The sequence below is a fragment of the Nomascus leucogenys genome, chromosome 8 (assembly GCF_006542625.1).
Source record: "Nomascus leucogenys isolate Asia chromosome 8, Asia_NLE_v1, whole genome shotgun sequence".
NCBI classification, from domain to species: Eukaryota; Metazoa; Chordata; class Mammalia; order Primates; family Hylobatidae; genus Nomascus; species Nomascus leucogenys.
Window position 1 is genome coordinate 6928892 of NC_044388.1, and position 9230 is coordinate 6938121.

Here is a 9230-nt window from a genome sequence, read left to right on the forward strand (position 1 = left end):
CACAATGACCCGAACTTTCCAGAGCCTTCTTGCCATGAGCTGAATGCTTACATTCCCCCCAAATTCATGTTACGGTTCTAACCCCAGTGTGATAATACTTGGAGGTGGGGTCTTTGGAAGGTAATTAGGTTTATATTAGGTCATAAGGCTGAGGCCCTCATGATGGAGGAGGAGGAGGAAGAGGAGAAGGAAGAGGAGGAGGAGGAAGAGGAGGAGGAGAGGGAGGGGGAGGAGAGGGAGGGGGAGGAGGGGGAGGACAAGGAGGAGGAGGAGGAGGAGGAGACAGCTTTCCGTGAGCACACACCATGGAAAGGCCACATGAGGACACATAGCAAAGATGACTATTTATCCACCAGGAAGCATGCCCTCACCAGACACCAAATCTCTTGTCACCTTGATCTTGGAAGTCCCAGCCTCTAGAACAGTGAGAAATACATTTCTGCTGTTGAAGCCACCCAGTTTATGGTATTTTGTCATATTGCCCTCCCTAAGACTTTCAGGAGGCTCTTTCAGTTCTTTTCCTCTATCCCCTGAAAGAGCTCTGTCCTCTCCGTTTGATCTTCCAGCTTTGGACCTTAATGTGTAAAAACACAGCTTTGGGATAATCAAGAAAATCTTTGACAACACAAGTTAGTTATGAGGAGAAAAAATGTCTTGCTAGGAACTTGGGAAAAAGTCCAAACAAGTCTTCTTAACTTCAGATGTTACCAATTTTTGCTTTCCTGGATTGGTCTTTACGGTACGTAGCTGAAGAAGAAGAAAAGCCACCTGAATTACACAGAAAGAACACTGGTGGTATTTCATCACGTTTTCCTGATGCTTACACTCTTTAACCCTGACTGATTGGTGCGGGCAGGGAGCCGTCCCCATCTGGTAGCACCCCTTCCTGTCTCAGGGCTTTCCTCTCCCAGGCCCTGCCAATACACACTCCAGAACTATGGGTGCCTAAGTTTTCATGTTCAAAGTTGGCATTTGGAAGGGTCTTGAGTTTCAAAGTGTCCTTACATAAACTCCACACTGGTGGAAGTAAAGGCTGAAGTATCAAAAGCTGACATCGTACCTACAGTTAGCTTGTGTGTTACAAGTGAGTGTGGGAGGAAAAACCCAGAAAGGGAGCCCATAGAGGGCCAGTGACAGCATCAGCATTTTCCCCAGAAATGAACCTCTTATTTCTAATAGGAATGTTCTCATTACCCCAAAAGAATGTTGTGTTATATGGCATGCAGAAAAATACTTGCAGTTTAATTTATCTGCGGGAGTCAGGAGGCTATATAGAGATAATAATGAGTCTTACTTGCTATCTTTCATTTTGTCTGTGTATCTAGATCCAGAAAATGTTTTCTTCATGTACAGAGAAATAATCAACACTTTCTTTTTATATCAAAGGGTTCAGACTCGCATTGTGAACTCTGTAAAAACTCTATGCTGCTATTTCTATTTGCAGACTAAGGCATATACAAGAAGGTTGGGTTTCTCCTACCCTCCACCACCCCTAGGCAATTGGAGCAGCAAGATTATAAAACACAAATGCAGGCGATATAGACAACCCAGTTTGAGGTTTATTTGGGTATCTCTGCCTTGTAAGCACTTCCTCAGAACATGGCAGAGCAAGGAAGGGGGAGGGAGTTCAGTTAGTTACTTGGGCTATTTATAAGGTCAACAGGAAAGGCTTGAGATAATGGGAAAAATGCTCTTTTTTTTCTCTTTGTGTTTGCCATGGAGTCCACTTCCTAGTCTGTCCCAGTGTCCCCAGTATCAGGAAAATCCAAAGTTGGCCACATCCAAAGCAGTTGCATCACAGCCTGGTAACATGAACCTTACCAGCTCTTTGGTCTTAGTTGACAATAACCTTCCCCTTTTCCTCCCACGTTCAGGTTCGTCGCCACAAGGCATCCCCCAAACTGCAGCTGGATGAGACCCCCATGCCAAACTAGATATTTAGCAGATGATTAGAAACCCAGAGAATCTCATTCTGTAATAATGATTATTATTATTTTGAGACAGAATCCTGCTCTGTCACCTAGGCTGGAGTGCAGTGGCTCAATCTCGGCTCACTGCAGCCTCCGCCTCCTGGGTTCAAATGATTCTTGTGCCTCAGCCTCCCGAGTAGCTGGAACTACAGGCTCATGCCACCACGCCGAGGTAATTGTTGTTGTTGTTGTTGTTGAGACGGATTCTCATTCTGTTGCCCAGGCTGGAGTGCAGTGGCATGATCTAGGCTCACTGCAACCTCTGCCTCCCGGGTTCAAGCGATTCTCCTGCCTCAGCCTCCTGAGTAGCTGGGACTACAGGTGCCCGCCACCATGCCTGGCTAATTTTTTGTATTTTTAGTAGAGACGGGGTTTCACTATATGTTGGCCAAGTTGGTCTCAAACTCCTGACCTCAGGTGATCCACTAACCTCAGCCTCCCAAAATGCTGGGATTACAGGCATGAGCCACTGTGCCCAGCCTACATAATTTCTTTATATTTTTAGTAGAGATGGGGTTTCATCATGTTGGCCAGGCTGGTCTCGAACTCCTGGACTCAAGAGATCTGCCCCCTCAGCCTCCCAAAGTGTTGAGATTACAGGCGTGAGCCACTGTGCCTGGCCCTATTCTATAGTTAAGTAACATATTTTTAGCTTGGGAACATTCTAAGGTGAATAAAAATGAACAAGCAAACAAAAACCCACAGATGGTCTTTACAATAGAACAAAATAACCAGAAGAATCATTTTTCAGTCAGGCATTGTTACCCTTATAATTTTAATCAAAACAATTTTGCCTAAAAGTTGAGTCAACAGACAATCCATGCCTCTATATCAACAGACAATCCACAATCCATTTCTGCTTTACCTGGAAAGGCTCAACTAAGGGGAGAAACAACCTCTCAAGAAATCTCATTTTTGCTACATACAAAGTTCTAGAGTTTGGAAGTTTGTGGGTGAAAGATTACCTAGGTGCTGAGACAAAAGACTGAAGCTGCAAACTGTTTCAATATAATAAAGAAAATAGTTAAAATAAAAATAGTCATAATACAAATTAGATCTAGAGATGATCATGGACAATTATCAGTCATTATTATAAACACTATTAATCATTAACTTTTAATATTACTCTTTGTTGCATTACTGATATAACCTAGGAATAACCAGCGGGTATAGGATCAGGAACTGCAGGGACATTGTGAGAAGTGACCTAGAAGGCAAAATGTGAGCCCTCTGTCATGCCCGCATGAGGGCAGCTTGAGGGCTTCTTGGTCAAGCGGTAATGCCAGTGTCTGGGAAGACACCAATTACTTAGCAGACCGCGAAAGGGAGTCTCCTTTCCTTGGAGGAGTCAGGGAACACGCTACTCCACCAGCTTCTTATGGAAGACTGGATATTATCCAGGCCTGCCTGCAGTCATCCGGAGGCCTAAACCCCTCCCTGTGGAGCTGTGCTTCAGTGGTCATGCTCCTTGTCCACTTTCATGTTTCTCCCATACTCCTGGTTCCTCTTTGAAGTTTGTAGTAGATAATGGTTAAAAAAAAATAGTGAAAGCCTTAAAGTCTTTAACCTTTCTTATAAGTATATAAAAGAACACGCTGACGTATGCTGCCTTCTCTCTCCATTTCAGCTACCTAAAAGGGAAGGGCCCCCGTCCTATGATCACATGACTTACTTCACCTTATCAATCACTTAGAAGATTCACCCTCCTTACCCTGCCCCCCTTGTCTTGTATGCAATAAATATCAGCGCGCCCAGCTGTTTGGGGCCACTACCAATTGTTTTCTCTTTATCTCTTTTCTTGTGTCTTTATTTATTACAATCTCTCATCTCTGCACACAGGGAGAATACCTGCTAAGCCCCATTTAAATTTAATAATTTAATTAAAATTAAATTATTTGGTCCCTACAAAAGTTCATCTAAGTTAGCATTTAATGATCTTCTTCCTCCTTTGAATATATGGCATGTATTTGATATCTCCTTTATTGAAGTTACTAAAAATAAAGAACCACTTTCCCTGGTCCTCTGAATGGCTCACTCAGAGGCATTTTAAGCATTTTAACAATTGAATCATGAAATAAGATTTTTTAAAAAAACTCTTTTAAAGATATTTCTTCTACTCTGATGTCCATTGTTGTAAACTCATTCCCATCGTAGGTCCTTTCTCTGTCCTTCCTTCTGACTTCTGCACTGAGAGATGCATACAGCAGTGGTTGCAGATGTCTGATAGTGGACCAGAACCAGTTCATTGCAAAAAAGCAAAATAATAATGATGTTGTTAATAATGATAAAAAAATGAAGTCCTTGCTAGTCAAATAACTCTTTAAAGGGCAAAGAATATGAGCAGACAGTTCAAAGAAAAGGAAATATAAAGGTCTCAACACAGATGCTCAGCACCATTCATAAGAGAAATGCACATTACCTTGGTAAACCATTTTTTTTTCACCCAGCACACTGACAAAGATCAAAATGTCTGATAACCCATTGTGCTAGGAAACATGTTGCAAAGCAGACACTATAAAAATTAATGCTGAAACTTGGAAAAATTGAACAAAATTGCCCATGCATATAGTTGTTGACCTATAAGTTATGCTTCCAGGAAATTTATCCTATAAATATATTCATACACGTGCCAAGTGGCAGATGTGGAACATTATTTACTGCAGTATTGTTTGTAATAGCACTTTATTGAAAACAGCCTTAAATGTTTATTGATAAGTTACTAAATTATGGTACATCCCCACATTAGAATACGTAGCAGCCTTAAAAAGACTGAAGAGATGGCTAGATGATAGATAGATGTAATGATTTCTAATTGTAAGTGAAAAAAAAATACCAAAGGGAAGGATACCATTTACATAGAATGGGTGGAGGAGAGGTCTATGTATATGCACAGTATTTGCTTATTGAAGCAAAATCTACCTCTGGAAGGACACGCAAGAAACTGATAGTATATGCCGCCCTCACAGAGGGGAACTGAAGAACTGGGGGTAAGGAGGGAGTGAAACTTTCCATTATATTTCTATCTTTCTACACACACACACACACACACACACACATGCACACACTTATGTGTATGTTTGAATTTTGAACTACAAAAGTATTATCCATTTAAAAACTTAAAAACACTCTTGTTTGTAAGGAGCAGATATTTTTATTTTTAGAAAACACAATTTGTATCTCCTTAAACAGAGTATGGCAGATCAAATTTTCCAAAGATAACTATATCAATATATCACATCCCATATGCTCTTCTTACAAGGTGACACTGACACTCCCCTTGAATCTGGCTAGGCTTGGGACCATGTGGAAGTGATTATTTGAATTTCAAGGGTAAAGTCATTACAAGTAACATAGCTGCCCCAACTGTCTTCCTCTTACCTGCCTCAAACTGCTTGTCCTTGGAACTCACCTACCATGTTGTGAGGAAGCCATGCAGCCCCACTGAAAGATCTGGGGTAGGTGCTCCTGCACCACCCCAGCTTAGGCCCCAGCCGACAGCTAGCATCAACCACCAGACTTGGGAATGAAGCAGACTTCACACACATAACTTTCAGGCCACCCAGGTGGTGCTGACCAGAGCAGAAATGACCTGTCCTTTCCTAGCTCTGCCCAAACTGCAGATTTATAAACAAAATAAATGATACGTTGCTTTAGGCCACTATGTTTTATGATGGTTTGTTCGTATACAGTGATAAATAACTAGACCAAAGGAAAAATTTTGGATGTTTTGAGAAGATCCCAGGGATGCCTTCCTGAAATAAAGTAGAGGCAGGGATGCAGCTGGGCCCAGCTAGAATCTGCAGTTGGTCATTTGCAGGACTTGCTCTCCCTCCATCAGTTTCTTTCCAATCCTTCTCCCTTGGCCCCCGGGAGCTCCTCCTGAGAATTAGTGCTATTTTGTGGGAAGGGGAAATTATAAAACGAGTAGTCTCCACTTTTAACTTTGAAATAACTTTAACGAAAATAATAAATTGCTTTTGGTGCAAATTTAAATCTCAAGGAGATTGTCAAGCAAAATGTAGCTTTAATTTTATTTTTAATCTGAATATTTAGAAATTAGTGTCAAATAGAATTAGTTGAACAAAATTTTTATCACAGTATCATATCAGATTATTCCTATAAAAGTCATCAAGGTCCATTAATTATGACACTACCAAGGACATTAATAGTAAATTGAAAGAAAAATTGTGAAGGGCAAATTCATCCAGTGGCTTTATGTTTGAACTGATTTTGTGGAGCAGCAATATACTGTAAGTGTTAGGAGCCTGGACTTTGGAGTCAGACTGTTAAATGTGGCTCCACCACTGGTATCTTCATGATGTTGAGCAAATTATATTTCTGTGCCTCAATTTCCTCATCTGAACATTGGCTCTAATAACAGTTCCTGCCATATAGGGTTATTGTGAGTTTTAATAAATTACATTCAAAACACTAATATTAGTGTCTGGCACACCAGAAGTCTTCAGAGAATGCCTGTTATTTTTGTATACCAAACACCAGATCTGATATCCTGTGAGATTTTTTTCTAAATTTAGCTTTTGTCCCTAGAATTTATAGCCAAGGTAAATTCAGACATTGTGAGCAAGTCCACCAAAAGCTATATGCTAATGGAAAACTCCTTTCTATTGCTAACACTTTGGTTCCTGTTTCTGTCCATATTTGAAAGAGACAGAAATGTTATGTAAATCCTAGATGCACTCAGCATCATTTCCAACTTCCTGCATGTGTGCCTAGAATCCTGCAAAGGCTGGTGAACTAAAATCTAGATTTCCCAAACTCCCATGAAGCTAGTGTTCTGAATACACAGTTGGTTTTCCAATCAGATGCATTTATACAGAGTATTTAAGGTAGATGTGTGGTGAGGCCATTTTCCTGTTGTTTTGACTCTTCCTACTGGCAAACGTGATTGTCAGGACTTTGGGTTTTTCTGGAGCAGGAGCCCAGTTCACTAATTTTGTGTGTGTTGAAGAGGCAGCTGTGATGAGGTGTGAAGGCAGTGGCTGCAGCTCCCTGATCCCTGGATCACAAGCATTAACAGTCGTTTTGATGTCAACCAACCAAAAATGTATCTCCTGAAATCCTACATGTCTGAATGTGTCAAAGGTAGCAGCTCCCTTGGCAGACCTGTTCTCTGATGGTGACTGGGAATCATTTCTGGACTCCATGCATCCAGCCCCTCCAGCAATTGCATAAGCACCCAATTCCCTGAATTCCATCCTTTCAGCTCTTTTTAATTTTTTTGGTACCCAAGTTCTGTCTGATTCAAACAGGAAGTCACAAAAGTTGTCTTCCTCATGGCAGTCCTTTGTCAAGTGACTCGTTTTTCCAATTTATTCAGTGTGAACTTCCAGAGCTTCTCTTTATATAGTGCAGTAGAATAAGAATGGAAGGAGCAGGCTGAGTTGTTAGAATGCTGATAAAGAACGTTTCCTTAAAAACAACAGCAAACAGGGCTTATCATGTCTGTAAGGGGGAAAGCCACTCTTTTGCTGTAGCGTTGTTATGGGGGTGCAATGGAATCATCTGGTAAGAGCACCCAGACTAGCCCTCAACGTGGTTACTCCTTAAAAATATCAGTAGATTTTATGAGTTACTGTTTGATATTTTTTATTTATTTATTTATTTTTATTTTTTGAGACGGAGTCTCGCTCTGTCGCCCAGGCTGGAGTGCAGTGGCACAATCTCAGCTCACTGCAAGCTCCGCCTCCCGGGTTCACGCCATTCTCCTGCCTCAGCCTCTCCTAGTAGCTGGGACTACAGGCGCCCGCCACCACGCCCGGCTAATTTTTTGTATTTTTAGTAGAGACGGGGTTTCACCGTGGTCTCCATCTCCTGACCTCGTGATCCGCCCGCCTCGGCCTCCCAAAGTGCTGGGATTACAAGCGTGAGCCACCGCGCCCGGCCCATACTGTTTGACATTTCTGCTTGATCAGAGAGATTCAGATCTGTTTTAATGTCCTCTGCTGTGCACCTTGAAAAACTGACTTTTTAATGCCTCTCATCCTTCATCAGCACTAGCACTGGGCTTCTCCAAAGCTCTACACAACCATGTTTTTTCTTGCCACCTTCCTCCACAGAGCCTAGAAAGCCATACACTCACTGCCTCACTTCTCTTGCCTTGGTCATATGATCCAGTTCTAGAGGAACTCTGAGGTAACTTCTGGAAAAAGTTTTGTTTTCCTTATAAAGGAATAGATGCGGTTAGTGGAGTTTCTCTCCTTCCATTCCTCCTACCTTGAAAATAAACACGATATCTGGAGCTCTAGCAGCCATTTTGATAACATGAGATAACAAGCCCATTCACTAAAGAAAGCAGAGGGAAGAGAAGCCGGGCGCCGTGGCTCACGCCTGTAATCCCAGCACTTTGGGAGGCCGAGGCGGGCAGATCACGAGGTCAGCAGATCGAGACCATCCTGGCTAACACGGTGAAACCCCGTCTCTAAAACCCCGTCTCTACTAAAAATACAAAAAATTAGCCGGGCGTGGTGGCGGGCGCCTTAGTCCCAGCTACTCGGAGAGGCTGAGGCAGGAGAATGGCGTGAACCCAGGGGGCGGAGCTTGCAGTGAGCCAAGATCGCGCCACTGCACTCCAGCCTGGGTGACAGAGCGAGACTCCGTCTCAAAAAAAAAAAAAGCAGAGGGAAGAGATAGAAGGAGACTGGATCTTTGATGACACCCCTGAGACTCTGCCCCGGACCCTTCCTTAAGTGAGAATAATAAACCCCTGTTTGTTTAAGCAAGTGTTTGTAAGGTGTTCTATTTCTTGTAGCCTCATTCCCACAAAATATGTTATTTATATGTCCCGGAATTTTTGTAGGAACACAACAAGATAACTGGTATGAAAGTACTTTGAATACTATGAAAAGGGAACTCGTTTTAAAGTTCTGTTTTCAAAGGAATCAGATGTTTTTCCCAGTAGTTCAAGCTTAAGATAGAGGAAATTTCAATGAAATGATAAATGGTTGAAATAAATATGCCACATATTCCTTTCAACAACTCAGATGAAGGCTTGCTTCTTTCTTAAATTATTAATAACCCCATTTAGTACTTTCAAAGTGCTTTGCCATCATTTGATACTTAATCCTCAGAATTTCCCTAGAAGAATGTAAAATCTCATTTTACAAGGGAAGAAGTGAAAACAAGGTTTTTCAAAGACTCTCTTTGAGACACCATATGCCTGTGGCAGAGTCAGAACTAAAAATCAAAGAATTGAACAGTCCAGTGTGTAACTGGCTTTCTCATGTAAATTTGATATGCAGG